This window comes from Myodes glareolus, chromosome 7, assembly GCF_982192425.1.
Source record: "Myodes glareolus chromosome 7, mMyoGla1.1, whole genome shotgun sequence".
In the NCBI taxonomy this organism is placed as follows: Eukaryota; Metazoa; Chordata; class Mammalia; order Rodentia; family Cricetidae; genus Myodes; species Myodes glareolus.
The window spans coordinates 35,106,997-35,124,884 of NC_142032.1; the positions used below are offsets into that span (position 1 = coordinate 35,106,997).

Consider the following 17,888-nt stretch of genomic DNA (forward strand, 5'->3'; position numbering starts at 1 on the left):
CCACCTGTGCCTCCAGGTGGCTCCCTACAAGGAAGAAGTCAGAAAAGTGTCCGGTGAAACAGAATTACTGAGCTGAGCAGTTGGGACTTGGTTCTGCTGGGGACACTCTGAGAAGACATAGGGTATGCTGTAGGAGTACAGACCACCCAGGCCGGCCCAGACCACATCTGCCCTGTCTGGGCGAGCCTCCGAAACACTGACTCCCCTACATCTGGGTCTTCCACATCACATTTGCCCACTGTGGAACTCTTTCCTGCTGAATGAACCCTGCATGCCGAGGAAGAGACATGGGAATGAAGACAGAACAGCTGTCAAGGAGCCCAGGTAGGCTGTGAGGGCCTGTGATCAGGAAGCATCTATTGCCAACTCCACAGTAAAATAAACAAGAAGGGTTGGGGGGAGGTCTCCATTGTCCTGATCAGAAGGTTATTTCCAGTTACCCAGCCAGTTCCACCCAATCCCGAGGCAAATTTCTCTCTGTTAAGCATCCTCCCCTGTGGTAGTTAATTTTAGGTATGAGCTTAAGTAGATTAGAAAATATCAGAAGCTTTAGTAAAGAGGCTGCTGGGTGTTCTGTGAGCTTGTTTCCAAAGAAGAATCACGTGTGCAAGGAAGACTCCTGAGAGCCCGCAACCAAACCATGGTTCTCCTGTCCCCTGCTTCTCTCCTCCCCTCCTTTTTCTCCCTCTTCCTCCCTCCCTCCTCTCTCGTGAAACACTCCTCTCCTTCTATCCCCTAACAGATCAGAATTCCATCTCAGGCACTGGATTCTAGAATCCACCCACATCCCCTATCTGCCCCCATTCTTAGGCCTTCAGCTTCTTGCTGCGTCACCGCATTGGCTGCACTGGCTCTGAGATGTGGGCTCTGGACTGAGCAGGGCTCCTGGCTTCAAGGCTTCTCATCGATGAGCTCCAACCCACTAGTGAGTCCTCTCATCCATCTGTCTTCTTACACAACTTCCTGATGCCGTCCCTGAAGAACTGTAATTGAAGGCAGAGGTAGCTGTGTCCCTTTCTTGGTGTGTGTGTGTGTGTGTGTGTGTGTGTGTGTGTGAGGGGGGCAGTTGTTTTGTTTCTGTGAGGTTTGGGTATCTGAGATCATTATACTAGAAGACTGGTCCACACGAGAGAGATTTAGGCAGGATTTCCTGAGCAATAACACTCCTATCCAGATGCTCAGTGCCCCGTGGGTCTGTCCCTGGAAGTCTGGTCAGTCACGGAGAAGAGGAACACACTGTCTTGGTGCACTGTCAAACTCCCAGGGCGTCTTACCTGCTTTTGCAGCATGTTGCCTTCTAACTCCATCTCCCTGTACATGGGGCATGAAAGAGAAAACTGGGAACAGCTTTTTTGTTTGGTTTGGTTTGGTTTTTTTAACGCAGAGCTTTTGGTGATTTGGAAACACGCCTACTAGAGTTTTCCCTGCTGGGTCAGTAGTTTTTCTTCACATGGGGGCTCAAAAATCATTCCCTAGGAGTCTGAGAACTCAGCAGCTACCAGGGGGAGTAGGCAACAACAGCCATGGGGTTGGTAGGTAACTGGGGAGAGGAGATAGGATCCTTGCTGCCCTGTTGTTCTGCTGCTTCTTTGGGATCTTGGCTGCATTGGTCCATGAATGGGGAGGGAGCAGAAGCAGGCAACAAGGTTCTGGTGACTGTGGGTATGATGGAGATAACCTTCGGGGATATGACTTCACTGAATCAGCTCAACATTATTCCAGAGTATAGAAAGTATATAGCATTGGGGAGCTTGGGTCCAAACCCTAACTTGCATTAAGTGAAACACTGTCTTCATAAGGCTTCCTATGTGGCAGCAGGATCCTACAGCAAAGCTCCTAGTACAAGTCATAATTACCATGTGTGCAGCAGGGAAAGGCTTCTAGCAGGAAACCATGCCGAGGGTCATGCTAGAGATAAATAGGGCATCCATGCTTTGGGACAGCTTTCAAATAAGGTCAGTCCTCCAAACCCAGAGATATTCTCCAGATAAGGGCAGGTAAAGAGCCAGAAGTCTCGCTGGCTCGCTGGGGAAGGCGGAGTCCTCCATGTTGCCAAACTTAGGGAAAGCTGCCAGGCAACCTCTGACCAGCGGACTCTCCCAACACTGCTCAAACTCTGCCTGCATGAATGTCCTTTACTAAGAACACGATGTGAGCACATTTGATTGTGCAGGTGTGACTCTGCAAACCACGCACGGGCAGACCATGAGACCACATTGGACAATTAGTGACTCTGTCACACTAGAGCCCTGGATAGTAAATGGCTTTCTCCCCTTTTCCTTTATTTAGCTTCTTTTCCTGAGTGTGCATAGCTGTTGGTCACAGGTGTGGTTATAAACAGGTCCACTATGTGGTGTGTCTGTGAAAGGAGAATGACATACCTCATTGCCCAGAGAAAGCGTAGGCTACGGTAAAGTAAGTCCTGGGTCATTTTGCTGCTGTCGAGCAAAGACAGCCTGAAATACTGGAGCTCTGGGCATGAGGAACATCAGATGGTTCAGCTTTCAAATAAGGTCAGTCAAGATGACTTGATGATTTTAAAAATCAAGAGACACAGAGTTGTTGCCATGCTACCTGGGAAGGACAGGACAGACCAACAGCACCCCCTCTACACTCCATCCTTCCATCAGAAGATCACGTGGGTTTGCCCTGTGAGGATTTCTAGACTTCACCATTCTCTCCGTTCCCTCCCCTGGGACTCCAGGCCGGCTCACCCACCTCTCTTGGAGGGATTTCGGAAAATGTTTACTAACTGGTTCTATACTTTGTCACACAAAAATAGGATTAGAATCTTCTCTCCAATCAAGGTCTCTAGTCTTTTTGGTTACTCCCCAAATGGTTATCATAAAGTTTAGCCTCTAGGCAGACTACCCATAATCCTTCATGCCACCAGCTTGGCTTCAGCTCCGCCCCACCCCCAGATTCCCTTGTTGCTGGGTCTCTCTTTGGGCTCCGGGAGTGTGTCTTGCCCCTGAGCCATTGCTAATGATACCCTCACTCCGAGAAATGTCTGCCTGTTTCTCTCTTCCTTTCCCCCTCCATGTCCTTCCTTCCCAACAGTTTAACCTCCATGCCCTGCAGCCACTTCTCCTGGGAAGGTTTCTCTGAGAACCTCGGGCTATACTAGCTTATTTTCCGTCCATCTTCAATACTCTGTTCATGCCCCTTGCAGTGGATATTGACGCTGAGGATTTCCTAGGCCTTAGTTATGGATTTTTTTTTATTGTTGTTGTTGTTAAATTTTTTTCTAAGTGGTTGGTGGGAATGGAAACCTATTTTGTCTAACAAAGAAAAAGCCATATATAAAAGAGGAAGCATTGCTGGTAACTTCGGGTGAAAATACAATCACATTTTTCCCCCATACATTTATTTAATTCAACTCCATAATGGCCATTTAACATTAGATTTTCCAGATGCATGGCTGTGAGTCCAGCTCTCTGGAGAACGAATGTCAGAAGATTGCTAGTTCGATATCAGTTAGGTTAAATGTAAGCCCCTGCTCCAAACAAAGTAGAACAACAATGACAACAGAATCACAACGTCTCTGTTCTTGGGTACACTTGGAGGGTGGTTAGTTGGTTGCTTGGCTGGTTCTTAATCTCCTAGGAGACAAACCAGTACATCTCATTCGCTCTCTGCCAGTTAGGGCTCTAAGAGCCTCATTTGGTCACAAGGAATAAAGTGCACACAGGGTTGAGACCCTGCCTGTGGAGTCATAAGAGTCTGGGTTGAGTTTTCCTTAGGATTTACCAGCCATGTGACCTCGAGCAATAAATAATGCCCCCGAGTCCTAGCTCAATGCCTGCTGTGCAGTAAGAGACCAGCAGCTGCTAGCAATGGCGATGTACGTTATATTTTCTACAAAAGTAATATTTATTTGATTACTGCCCTGCTTTAATCTTGCTGTCAGAGGTGGATTAAGGCATCACCGGGGGCTGTGTACACTGTGTGCGAGGGGGGGGGGAGCAGTCAAGAATGATCAGCCCCGTGACGGTATGGAAGGAAATAGTGCTTTCCACCGGATGGACGAGAAAACCCACACTGGGCAGGGTTGGGTGACCTGCTTCTGGTCACGTAGCCGGCCAAGGCAGAGCTGAAACTCAAAGTGAATCTTCTGACTCTAACGCTGGTTACCTCCATTACACTGCACACCCTCTGAGTGTTAGCGTTTCCGGGTCCCTTCGGGCTTCCAGCTATTTAAAATCAAATGGGACTTTGGAGGCTAAAGATGCCCCCCCCCCCCCCGGGACAGCTTGTCCTCTCGGCCCATTCATTGGTTGCAGGGATTTTTAACCTAGGGACATTCTATCCATGCTTCAGTACTTTGACTCCCTTCCCCGGGACCAGCTCCTACAGAGGTGAACATGCCTTTTCACAGAGTGGCTCCCCCTATGGGACTGGACTGGAAATGCCATCGACACCTTGCACTCCAGAAGTTCCTGGATCCTGGAGGTTTTATGTTCGGTGGGCGTTTGTCATGAAACGTGAACATAAGCCTCGGAGTGGACATTAGGGAGTTCCAGATCTCAGTGTAAATTGCCCTAGCTTGATATGAACTGAGGGACCCGTCTCAGTGATTTCCTTTGCAGAGGTGGATGGACAGAAATAAATAGGACTGCTTAGCCAGGCTTTCAGGGAAGTGGTGGTGCCTCCTGGGTCCCTTTCTGCCATCTTTCTATCCGAGACATATTCATAACTGGATATATCCTCCAAAGGCCAGAGTCTTCAGACATGGAAAGCTGCTGCTTCTGGCTACCATTGACAATGGGAGTTGTTTTCTATGGAAGCAATGCTAATATGCAGGTCTTCCTAAGGATGGGTGATTCTAAGGGCCTGTTGATTCTCTGGGGATGGGGGTAATAAGAAGTTCAAGAGAAGGCAGAGGGAATGGTGGACAATTCTAGAATTGTTTATGTCACTCCTCATTGGCTGTTCAATACATAGAGGAAAGCTCAGGGAAGGAATTAGGGACTGTGAGTCAAACAGGAAGCTGTCTATAGCCGCAGGAGGCACATAACTCTTCATGGGGTTCTGGAAGTGCAACTACACAGACATCTACACTTACAGCCTATGCCCCCTGTGAGTGAAAAGGGACTCTTCTTTACGGGTAATTTGTGGTTTGAGTCTTGGGTATTGGCTCACACAAACTCAGCAATTGCTCTGCCACTGAGCCACACCCTCACCTTTTCTTTGCCTTGTCTTTTTTCATGTATGTAACGTACACTTAACCCTATCCATTCCTATCCCCCCAGCTTCCCCAAGACCCCTTCCAACATGCCCTTCTCCCATCTTCATGCCCTCTTCTACTTTTTCATATCATCCACTGAGTTTCATGGGTGCTGCCCATACTCACATGAGGGGTAGAGCCATCTATTGGGGCGGGGACAACGGAACACCTAATGATAACACCACCAAAGATAAAAGACTCTCGCTCTGCTAGCAGCCGTAGATTACCAATAGCTCCTCAGCTAGGGGTGGGCCCTCCAAAGCTGTGCCCCCCTGCCCCCACCCCGTCCCCAATCAACTGTTGGGCTCTAGTGGTCTCAGGGTGTAGAGGAGCCGGGGACCAGGGTGGTGGGGTATGACAGGCAGATATCCCCCAGGAGACTATTTCAGAGCCTAGCTCGTTTATTGAAGCAATGAAGCTAGCTTACATAGCGTGAGTCTGGGGGAGGGGAGGGCAAACGAACAAGGGAGATGAAATGCACCTGATTTGCATATGCGGACCTGATTGAAGATAGGCAAACATTAATGATGCACGAATTCAAATACCAAAGCATGCAGGAGGAAGGGCAGGGAGGAAGTCCTGCAGCCGAGACAGGGACTTTCTAAGTTCATTAGTTACATTAGTAGATTGCTGGTCACGCAATTTCTGTGAAGCGGGTTAACCGTCTGGGAAACAGAAGCTTACGGGCTCTACCCTGTCGTGGGTTTTGTCTATGGAGTTGAGTTTACCAGGTTTGATTAGGGTAGGGAGCAGCCCCACTCCTGCTGTGCTCTTTGAGAAATATCCAAGGTATGGTCAAGGTTCTACCATCCATCCCTTATCTGGCCTGGGAGCTCACACAAAGCCGTGTCCCTTCCAAACTGGGACTTTGACAGGGTTGACCTTGTGCAGGTAATCACGGCTGCTGTGACTTCTTGAGGACAATGGCCATATCGTGTCCAGAAGACTGCGTTTCACAACATCCTTTCTGTCTTCCAGCTCAGAACTCTGTAGGACAATGCCACTGTAAATTATTATTGCTTCAATTTCTATGGCCAGTAAAAGTCTTTTCAACCTACTAGGGAAATCTCAATGGACCAAAGCTTGGTTGATCAGTTCTTGGATATTTTAGTATTTTTTAACCCTATAGGATTTGGTGTCTCAAAACATTCCCAGGGATTATGTGCTAGAATTTGCTCCAATCGGAAAGACATGGAACATGTTGAACATTCTCTGTTCTCTGCAGACTCCATTTATTTCCTCCCACTACTCAGTCAACTCCCTCCAACAAGACCATGCCTTGCTATAGGACCAGGGACTGCTCAGAGTGGAGCGCCTTTTAGCAAATGATGGAACGCTGAAAATAGATCTGAAGGGAAGGCATCTTCTGAATATGCCGAGTTCCAGCTGGCAGGATGCAATGTTTTTTCTCCTGCCTCCGTTGTCATCTTTGGTACCCAATGCCTGACTACACAAACAAATCAGGTAAATGGACTGAATGAAAGAACAGTGAGTATCTGATATAACAAATAAAGAACATTCTTTCTAGAGTAGAAAATGGCTGCTGAGAACCCTTGACAAATTCTCATGAATTACAGGACTGAGGAAGAAGAAATACCACAAGTTTCATCTTCTTTATTCTTTTCAGGAAGTCTTGTAAAATAGAGACACTGTAAATTCTTTTGTTCTCAGAGCACTTAAAATAATTTAAGGTGTTATTATTTTTATTTCTCTAGCTGGAGTTAATGCCCTGCCTCCCTCTCTAGCGTCTGGTCTGTCTTGTCTGCTCACCACCTGGCCCTGCCACATCTAAGCTCATTAACCCACTGGCAGCAAGGAGGCCAATGGAAGCAAGAGAACAAAGGAGAAGCCAAGAGGGCTCTACAGACAGACAAGCCTGTGGCTCTGATGCCTGGGTTCACCCTCTCTCTATCAGAGACACTGCGCACCAACCACTTAGCCTCTGGAGTATAGTGAGCATGTCTTCACATGTAATTATCAGTAATTTTGTAAGGGGAACACCTTGAATCCTGCTTATTCAAGTCAATACACAACCTATTTCAGTCATTGCCATCAGGTTGTATTGTTATTCTGTATGTGACCTCATATAACATCATGTCATAACATATCCCTCAGACCAGATATATAAGATTGCAGAGCAATTTTACATATAGTAGTGTTGTACATAGACAGTCATGTATGGATTGATTGTACACATCATCTAATCTTTGCCAGTGGGCATTTTGGCCAAAGTCACATGTTCCTCTGAGTCAGACCTGACCTTTGGTTTTTTTTCTCCTGTGCACACAGAAAGTACAACCCAATGCTATACTTGTCCTTCCCCCTAAACAATGTTCAGTCTGTAACAGCTGACCTCCTTCCCGTTCGGGAGAGGCCCTCTGAGTTCTGAGTCCTTCTGTGAGCTTTCCCTGAAAGATTATCAGTCTCATCTACCGACCTGACTGCCCCGCTTCCTCCACAGCACGCCCGACTCTCACTTACGTCCACATACTGAGATGAACCTCTGTTTGAATCATGGACGTTTCGGTTATTACAGCTCAAGGATGGGCCAGAGTTAGTGTGAAAGCATGTCTTCCTCCCTGCTCCAAGGTGGCTGAGGCCAGGGCATCATCATGGAAAGGTTGGGGTTTTCTAGCAGCCTTAGGGCCTGGCTTCACTCTGAGGAGGGAAGGAATGTGCAACCTTGGCAGAGAAAATTTGGTAGAGGGGTATAACTCTGGGCCTTAGTCTTGTAACGAACACTGTTGATTGGCACCTCCCCTTTCCATCCTGTCCTCTAGGCTGTAGAATCCCCAGAGCAGCCACTCAAGAAAGGTGGAGCCCTTCTTCTGGCCTGAGAGAATGGAACAAAATTGCCTTATGCCACATATGGAAATCGCATCTCTCTCTCTTTTTTTTTTTTGACACTGATTTGGGAAAGGGGTGGTGGTCCCAGTTCTGACCAATAAGACCACAGGAGCAGTTGGAGGGAGGATTCTTCTTAGAGGTCCTTGCTTCCTGTTAACAAAAGTGATAGTAACTTCTTTCTCCCTGATGCAGATGTTGCTGCTTGAGTGTATGGTTCTTAGAGCTACAGCACCATGTGACCAGACAAACCAAAGGATCAGGGGGCGATAGGAGTAGTGAAAAGCCTTGAATTATCAGTAATTTCGTAAGGGGAACACCTTGAATCCTGCTTATTCAAGTCACTATTCAAAGAAATATGGGAAAATCTGCTTCTGCACTTTTGAGAGTTTGTGAGCCAATTAGATATGTCTGTTGTTTTAATCACTGTGTCTTTTCCATGACTTTTCACCAGAGGCATTGCCTAGGATAGACACAATTCAGTTTGTGCTGTAATTTCTTGTTGTTGCACCTGCAGATTCTATTTGAATGATTTCTGTATTCCTCGCACTGAGCAATCTCAGCACTAAGTGAGATTTCCAGAAAGAGATGAAAGACTTGTTCAGAAACTTCTGAAGTTGCTGAAACACGAAAATTAGGACCTACATTCTGTAAGACTTCTGTCTGCATCACTACTAGTATGGTTCTGTCTGTGACAAAAGGAAGACTTAAAAACACTATGAGGTGTGATCCTACAGAATAAGAATATACAGCACCATCTGCCAGTAAATAAATAATGACTGGTATAATGATCACCGAGAATACCCAGAAGTTACCAGCATCCACACGGAGATCGGTGTTCTTGAATTAAATCTTGCAAACAGCCATAGAATATTTAAAGTGATTTTACCCTAGAAAACACAGGCACGTGTATTTAAACATTTAGCAGACATTTCTTTGTCATCTTTCTTCTAGCAGGCACTTCCCAATGCAGTAGCGAAGAGAGATGGGCAGCCAAGAAGTCTCTGTCCAATGAGTACTCACAGTACCCCAACAGGATGAACAGCCCACGCAAAGACATCTATGCATCACAGGCCCTGTCCTATTAGCAGAATGTGACGTTGCCACTGCGTTAACTAAGAAAACCAAAATTCTTAGATATCCATCCTTTATGAAATGACATCCATGAAAATTTCCCCTACCAGGTCTTCCTCACCTGAGTTTGTTTCAGGAGGGGATTACTTTGTGCTATTATTGCCTTAGTCCCCAACATGCACCCCACCAGCTCCAGAGGCACCTGCTTCCCAGACTATGAATTCACCCAGAGCAGCTACCTCAGGGGGAAAGCAAGTTTGAAAACTGGCGGAGTTAGGGGCATTTTTTTTTCCATGTAGGAGGATGGCAAGTAGAGCCATGTTTACTACAATTGAGGAAATACAAATCAAATACAAACGAGGCCTCGTTTCTGCTTTCTGAAGGAGACCAGAGCTCCTGAACTTACCCACATTATTGACAAACCAGCCTCGTTCCCATGGAATGCAAGCGCCCAATGACAGCAAACTTTGTGCTCCCAGTTTGCCTCTAGTCTGCCCAAAGTAAACATTGCTGAACCTGGTTTTTCTGTTTCTTTTGGTAAATGTGTGCTTCCTTCTGTCTCTTACACATCTTCTTCACACACTTAGCCACTTATATGTTTGAACAATACCTTCTGCTCATGACTCCAGCTCATTTCTCTTCTCTGAGAGGCCCAGATGCCGGAGCCTAACTGTGTGGGATTAAATCCCAGCTTTTCCACTTGCAGATGTGAGAGTCAACTGAAGGTCGGTATGTATGACGGGGTTTATATACAGAGAAGATGGACTCTAACCACCTTCCCTCTAAGACTTCTCACCGTGAATTTCCAGTCTTAATCATCTTGCATCACTGACCACCTCTGGGCTGACCCCTATGGCCACTGTGCACATAGACCCAGCATCCTCACATGATACTTAAGGCTCAGTCTGTATCTTGGTTTATGCACTGACAGTTATCAGATGGTGACCTTGTTATCTTTGTCCTTTTTTGTATGTTTGTTGTGCTTCAATAAAGGACCTAAAAATTGTATGCTAGTTATGCTAAACCCACCAAGCTGGACAAGGTTTACTATCTCACTTTGGTATGTTTTCCTTTCTCTGTAGGTCAAAGTGTTCCTGGGAGCCCACAAGAGATGATTACTCAGAGGCGGTTTATAGCCAATTGAAAGTCTTTATTCCTGCTGACTGGGGCTACACTCAGGCATTTGGTACCTAAGTGTAGCCCCGAGCATTTAGAGCAAGAGGCTTTAAAAGGTTAAAAAACCACATCCTGGTAGCTTACTCTAAAGCTACAGGTGGCACTGTGTGTGTGCGTGTGTGTGTGTGTGTGTGTGTGTGTGTGTGTGTGTGTAAGTAAAGCAGTTTAACAGAAGCTAAGTTAGCTGGTACATCTAGACCTCTGGTTCCTAGAATAGAGTTGAATGATTTTTCTGCAATATTCAAGGAGATCAAATTCTAGATAAACCTGAAATGGCCTCGGGAAGAATATAAGATGGAGGAACCTCTGCACTGTCTTGCTCTGTCACAAAATGAGTACCCAAGTACATATACTTGTTTCAGAAACAAAAAATAAAAACAGTGCGAGAATAAAATTAAAAGGCATTCATGTCCATAGTACCCAGGCTGTTAGAGTTGATATTTAATGTGTATCCATTTCTACAATAAAAAGGGAATAATTTGTTAGTGTTTTATAACCTTTTCCAGCACAGCCTGTTTGTAGTCCTAACATGCTGTTTTTAAAGGTGTCCGTATTCATGGGATGGGGATGGCACAATTATTTCAGCAGCCTCTCTTGGGAAAGATGCAGGGCTCTGGTGTTTAGCAATGCTGCTGTGGAGAGGTTTGGTGCTAAATCATCGCATCTCACTGGATCTCCGCTCAACTTCCATTTCCTTCTTCACAGCGCTCCTCCTGGCCTTGTTTGGATTTCCTGGTCTTGGTGGGAATTAGGAATTGCTTTATTATGCACTGCATCCCCTGAACGCCTTCTCTGGATAATGTACACTTCACTGAAACAGATTGTGAGCCCTTTACACAGATAGAATGGAAGGGAGCATGAGGGCCATTGGTTGGAGTGGGTGGGCACAGGGAACCCGCTCTCACCCACAGACCTGCTAGGCCCCGGGCTCCTCAGAAGCCACTGGTGTGACTCACAATGTTGTTGGTTTCCTGTTATGTGCTATGTTTCTTTGGTGTTAATGACAACAAATTGCTAATGGCTGTGGAAAGCTAATTGTTTTCCAAGGTGTTTCTCTCTGTCCTGATTGTGGGGAGCACACAGTCACAGTAAGCAGAGACTCATTAGCACCTCTGATGGCACGCTCTTGGGGAATCCTTCTCACAGGCTGGCAAAAATCCAAGCCTCCACTGACCTAGAGCCAGGAGGCTCATGCCTGGCGGGCAAATCAAAGTAGAGGAGAGGGGCTTAGGAAGCCGTTCCCAGGAGAAAACAAAGGAAGCAGATAGAGTGTGCTGCTCTTCGGATGGAAAACCCTAGGGACAGAAAGGCTCCTCTCTGCAGGCAAGTCTCCTAAAATGATACCAATGTCCTAGCTGGACCAAGCTGGCAGCATGTGGGGTGCTTATGGCTCTTTCTCTTCTGAGGGGGAACGATGAGACTTAAAGAATGAATGATTTCCCCCCAAATGCTCTTACTCCAGGGACTCATGTCTAAATTTCTTGTTTGCTTGATTCATTTTAGTTGTCAAGACAGGGTCTCACCATGGAGCTCAGGCAGGACCAGTTCCCCAAGGGTGGAATGAATGACTGGTATCTGTCACCATGCAGGTGTAGAGACTGACTTGGCTCTCTGTCTCTTTATCTCTCTCTGTTTCTGTCTGTATGTATGTATGCATGTCTGTATGTATGTATACATGTGTGTGTGTGTGTGTGTGTGTGTGTGTGCGCGCACACACACACACAGGCAGACATTGATTAGGGGAGAAAGCATCAGAACACTCGCTTTGATTCATTATAGCCCATGATTATCTCATGAAAGCTGGGCTGGTTAAAAAGCAGAGAAACAACAAAACAAGACTACACTGTTAAGTATTTTTTCTTAACTGACAAACCTCTCCGCAGACTCAAATCATTTTAACCAGACCAAATTAGAAGACACCAGGTTTAATGGATGGCAACACTCCCAGGTGTCCTCCTCCTCCAGGAAAAACACGGAGAGGGAAACAGAGAACCGAAAAATCACGGAAAACCAGAAGACCACGGTTTAGCCTGTGGGAGTGGTCTTGACCTTCCCTGGGGAGGTGTCACCATCTGGCAGGCTGTCTTGGAGGTGGAGTCTGTACGGCAGCCACTCCCAAGGGAGGGGCCTTGGAATGGAGTTTTCCTCCCAGCATTTTAAGAATGCCTCGGAGCTGGGGTGAAGTACCCCAAGTAAACATACACTAGTTACGCTAGTAGAATCTTCCTTTTGAAGGACCCCAACTTCATTGGGGTCACAGTTAAAACTGTGGTTTTAACTTTAACCACAGTTATAACGCTCTGCAAAGGTTTTCAGATAGCAAGCTTCATTAAAGGCCGGGATGCTGAGCAAAGACACCTGAGCAAAGACAGCCTTATCTGGCTGCGAGACAGGATGGATTGGTCATAGGAACAAAGAAAGAGAAGATTGCGAGGCCTGAGTCACGTAGAAAGCGAGGCTCGTCACAAGTCAGGGGCTGTGCAAATCGCCAGCCAAGCTAGGAAGGCAGGAAGAGATAAGAAAAACAGGTAGCACAACCCCCTCCAGGTGGGTCTGGACAACCCCCTCCTTGGTATTTAGATGAAAGGTCAAGAATGTGCCACTCAGCTTAGCCTTATTTAAACTGACCAATGAAATGAGTCCCCATAACCACGTTTTTTTTTTGCTTCTGTACCCGCGCTTTTGCTCTCCTATAAGAACCCCTCACCCCCAACCTGGGGGCGCGCAAATCTTCCTAGAGACCTTGCCGCCCCAGGTACCTGTGTATTCAAATAAACCTCTTGCAGTTTGCATCCGTAAGTGTGGCTTCGTCGGGTTTGTGGGTTCGGGGCCTCTCTCGCTAGGAAGACATCCTTCGGGGGTCTTTCATTTTGGTGCGTTGGCCGGGAAGTCTGAGGCCCCCACCCAGGAACCATCGACCACCTTCGGGAGGTAAGCTGGCCAGCATTCTGTATGTCCTATGAATGTCTCACGTCTTTTGTGTTTGAATGTTGCGCTGCGAATTTGAACTCTGTTTGATTCAGCTGGGTCGATCTGTATCTGTATCTGGCGGGTCTCGGAAGGGACCGACGGGTCCGAACTTTCCCCCCCGCAACCCTGGAAGACGTTCCGAGGGTGTCTGGTCTGTCTGGAGCCCGATTTTTCGGGGCTCATCTGTCAGAACCCGCGACCAGAGCCGGACTTTTTGGGTCGCCCCCCCTGGTCCGAGGGTCACGTGGTTCTTCTGGGAGGTCAATCGTCCGGACCTTTTCTGAAGCCTCCGTCTGAATTTTTGCTTTCGGGGTTTCGCCGAAGCCGCGCAGCGCGTCTGATTGTCAGTCTGTTTGTCTTATTGTTCATTTTTGTGGTCTGTCTGTTCATTTATTGGAATACTAACATGGGACAGTCGCTAACCACTCCCTTAAGCCTTACTCTAGACCACTGGTCGGACGTCTCTAACCGAGCGAGCAATCGGTCGTTTGAGGTCAAGAAGAAAAAATGGCAGACTGTCTGTTCCTCGGAATGGCCCGCATTCAACCTGGGCTGGCCGTGGGATGGCACCTTTGACAAAAACATTATCTTGCAGGTTAAAGAACGGGTCTTCGATAAAGGACCCCATGGACGCCCTGACCAGGTCGCTTATATCGACACCTGAGAGAGTTTGGCCTATGATCCACCCCCAGCGCGGCAGCATGCGCGGGGGCTGGGGAAATGGGCCCCCGGGGCCCGGATGCCGGCCGTTCGCTGGCCGCTAATGCCACTGCCCACCGCGGACCCAGCTCCCGGGCACCCAGGCCTTAACGAGCGGCCGGGAACCATGAGAGCCGGTAGCCTGCCTGGCCTCCCCGCCGCGGAGAGCGAGGTTTGCCGGCGAGCCCAGGGCAAGCAGCAGAGTCCCCGCCCACAACCGCCCGCCCTCGGCCTGCGAGCCATCGCGGGCAGGACTCCAATGGGGGAGGAGGCAATGGCCCCGCCCCGCCCCTGCCGCCCTGGGCCAGGAGAGCTCCGCCGCACGCTACCATTGTTTTGCGGGACCGAGGACTCGGGCTATGGTCGCGGCCTGGCACTCCTCTGCGGCCCCGTGCGCTTGCACGCCCACCGCTGCCTTCCAATGTCTTTCTCCCCGCGCGGCCCCGAAGGCGCCCCCCCTCGCCGCCTGCGGGCTGTGGGCCCTGATGAATAACTCGGGGCTGGTCACACCCATGAAGCAGCTTAAAGTTTTTGGGTTGTTTGATGTTTTTGTCCGTCCATGTAAGGCCTTTGTCCTGACTTAGACTTAATGACTTCTTGACTTTGATATTATGTTCACTTACAAGACTTTAGAGATATGGCCATAAACATAAGAATATATTAAAAAAAAAAAAAAAAAAAAAAGGAGAAAAAAAAAAAAGAGTCAGCCTCAGCCCCAAGCACGTGGATGGCTGGGCTGGATAATTGCTATGACTCAAAGATGTTAACAATCTTTTTTCCTCAATGAGCTGGGAGCTGTGCGTCTCAAACCTCTGGTCAAAGCTGGCCAAGGCTTAACTCCACCCGTGATAAACTCTTTCAGATCCTATGGGTTATAAATGTTATAAATATCTGTCATCATTTATAGAGGCTGGTCACAAATTATTGTCGGTTAATGTAAAAAAAAAATTTTGCTGGTCTCAAATGTTTCGTACTGGTACAGGATTTTATGTACTGTTATTGTTTAAAAATTATCATTGGTTAATGTTTCATTTTTTTTTTAAGAAAGAGCCTATTGTTGATCTCAGATGTTTCACACTGGTATAGGATTTTATATGCTGTTCTTGTTTAAAATATAGCCATATATCCCCACTGGAAAAAAAAAAAAAACCACAAGAAAGACTTTGGTAAGAGTTTTATGCTGTCTAAAAAGCAAGAGAAATTTTTGCTGTGTTGTCTAAAAGCAAGGGAAATTTTGGTTAAAAAAAAAATATGTAAACAGATGGGCCTTATCTAGGTCCCCATGTATGTTTTTAAGGTCCAACTTAAAGCAGGTAAGGAGCAGCTGACAGTCCATCACCGCAGGGCTCTGCTATCTATGTTTCTTGAGCATTTAAAGGAGGCTTACAGGCATTATACTCCCCATAAACCCTCAGAGGTTGTCTTGGCAGAAGGAGGTCTATGGTACCTATGGCCTTTATAGGACAGTCAGCATCAGATATTATGGTTAAAAAGGTTGCAGAATTTGATTAAGGAGGCAGAGAAAATGTTTCATAAGAGAGAGAGAGAGAGAGAGAGAGAGAGAGAGAGAGAGGGAGGCAGAAGAAAGAGGACTGGAGGGATCACAGACAAAAGAGAAATTTGATAGAATTTTGGCCGCAGTGGTAGGAGAGAAAGGGAAGATAGGAACTAGACAGATAGGGAACCTGGGCAACAGAAGACCAAAAATGAAGATGGACAGGCACCCCTTGGACAAAGAACGATGTGCTTATTGCAAAGAAAAAGGATATTGGGCAAGAGAATGCCCAAAGAAGAAAGGAAGGGACTCTAAGGTACTGGTCCTAGAAGAAGATGATTAGAGGGGACGGGGCTCGCACTCCCTCCCCTGCGCCTAGGGTAACCCTGACTATGGAGGGGACCCCTATGGATTTTCTAGTGGACATAGGGGCTGAGCACTCTGTGCTGTAACAACCATTGGGAAAGCTAAAAAAATAAAAAGACTATAGTAATTGGAGCAACTGGACAGAAACAATATCTGTGGACCACCTCACGAACTGTAGATTTGGGGAGAGGACAAGTGACTCATTCCTTCCTGGTTATCCCTGAGTGTCCTATCTTTATTAGAAAGAGACTTGCTAACAAAGCTGAAGGCCCAGATCCGGCTTACTCAAACCAGGCTGGAGATGATTAAAGCCTTTGTTGACTGAACCAGTGACCTCCGCTCCCCCTGCTGTCCTCCATCCCGCAACCCTGCTGCCTGAGACTGACGACACCTCGTCTACTCATCAATGCGTTGAGAAACTGGCACCAGAAATGATTCGAAGGATCAGCCTTGGCCTGAAAGTCCGAGCTGGTGTACGGATGGCAGCTGTTTCGTGATCGAAGGTAAGCGGAAGGCAGGGACAGCAATGGTGGATGGGAAGCAAATGGCTTGGGCATAGCCTCCCTGAAGGACGTTGGCACAAAAAGCTGGACTTGCAGCTTTGATACCAGCTCTACGAGTGGCAGAGGGAGAAGTCTCAGCATCTACACTGACAGCAGGTATGCTTTTGCTACTGCCCATATTCATGGAGCAATATACAGACTGTTAACATCTGCAAAAAAAAAAGGACATATACTTGTCCAAGACACCAAAAAGCTTGGGATGCTATGGCTGAAGGAAATCAGATGACAGACTCTCTGTCTTGGCAGAAGAAGTAGTCAAAACTGCAAGGCCTGTGCTATGATTAATGCAGGACACTCCATATATGCTCCTGGGAAGAGGCTCAGGGGCGATTGGCCTGGAGCCTACTGGAAAGTATATTTTACAGAAATTAAGCCAGCCAGATATGGCAACAAGTACTTATTAGTTTTTATAGATACCTTTTCAGGCTGGATAGAAGTTTTTCCTACCAGGACTGAGACAGCCAATACGGTGGCTAAGAAGATCAAAGAAGAAATCTTCCCAAGGTTTGGGATACCCAAGGTAATTGGGTCTGATAATGGACCTGCATTTGTTGCCCAGGTAAGTCAGGGGCTGGCCGCCCAATTGGGGATTGATTGGAAATTACATTATGCTTACCAACCCCAGAGTCAGGACAGGTAGAAAGGACAAATAGAATTCTAAAAGAGACCTGCGGAAATGACTGGACAGCCCTCCTTCCCTTTTGCCCTGTTCCAGGTTTGGAATACCCCAGGGCGATTTAAACTCATCCCTTATGAGATCCTATGTAAAGAACCACCACTGCTCACTGAGTCGGATAAAATGTATAATCCTGATGTTATTCTTTCTAGACCTTTATTTTCCCTGTCTAAAGGCCCTTAAAATGGAGAGACACCAGATCTGAAAACCACTGAAAGAAGTACGCATCTCTGCCTGGATCCACGCCTCCCACAGGAAGCGAGCTCCTAAACTACCCAAACTACAGTATCCGAGGCTTTTGACAACGCTACCAGTCAAAAGGCTTGGGTTTCGAGGACTGGTCTCTTACTGAGGTTATATAATGAGACTCTAAGGGCCCTAAGACTCCTGACACCTGGTACTTGGTTCCTGGTTTAAATAGATGATGGGTTTGTAGTACAGATTTGATGCTTTGCATGTCAATGTTAATTTTTGATGATACCAAAGATTACTGTGTGTTTGCACAACTGGTATGAATTTGATAGAGAACCCATTTCTCTGACACTAGCAGTAATCCTGGGCCTTAGAGAAGCTGCCGATGTTGGGGCAGGTACTGCTGCCCTAATATAGGCCCCTCAGTACTTCAATGTATTAAGATTTGAGGGCTTTAGAACAATCTGGTTCCAAACTCGAAGAGTCATTGACTTCCCTCTCAAAATGGTCTTACAGAAGGGGATTAGATTTGTTATTCTTAAAGGATGGAGGATTATGCGAATAGATCTCCCTGGATGACTATTTTGATATCCTCCCTTATGGGAC

General features: G+C 47.0%; 1 long non-coding RNA gene across 2 annotated transcripts; it reads left to right on the forward strand.

Annotated features, from left to right (window-relative positions):
- The first annotated feature begins 789 nt into the window (after positions 1 to 789).
- On the forward strand, positions 790 to 10,448 carry LOC125403365 (uncharacterized). 2 transcript variants are annotated; one of them, XR_015738252.1, is made up of 3 exons: positions 790 to 1,001; positions 6,453 to 6,691; positions 9,852 to 10,448. It is a non-coding gene; the product is annotated as an uncharacterized LOC125403365 (long non-coding RNA). The 2 variants fall into 2 exon arrangements; XR_007232925.3 differs by lacking the exon at positions 9,852 to 10,448 and adding an exon at positions 6,943 to 7,279.
- Positions 10,449 to 17,888: the final 7,440 nt, after the last annotated feature.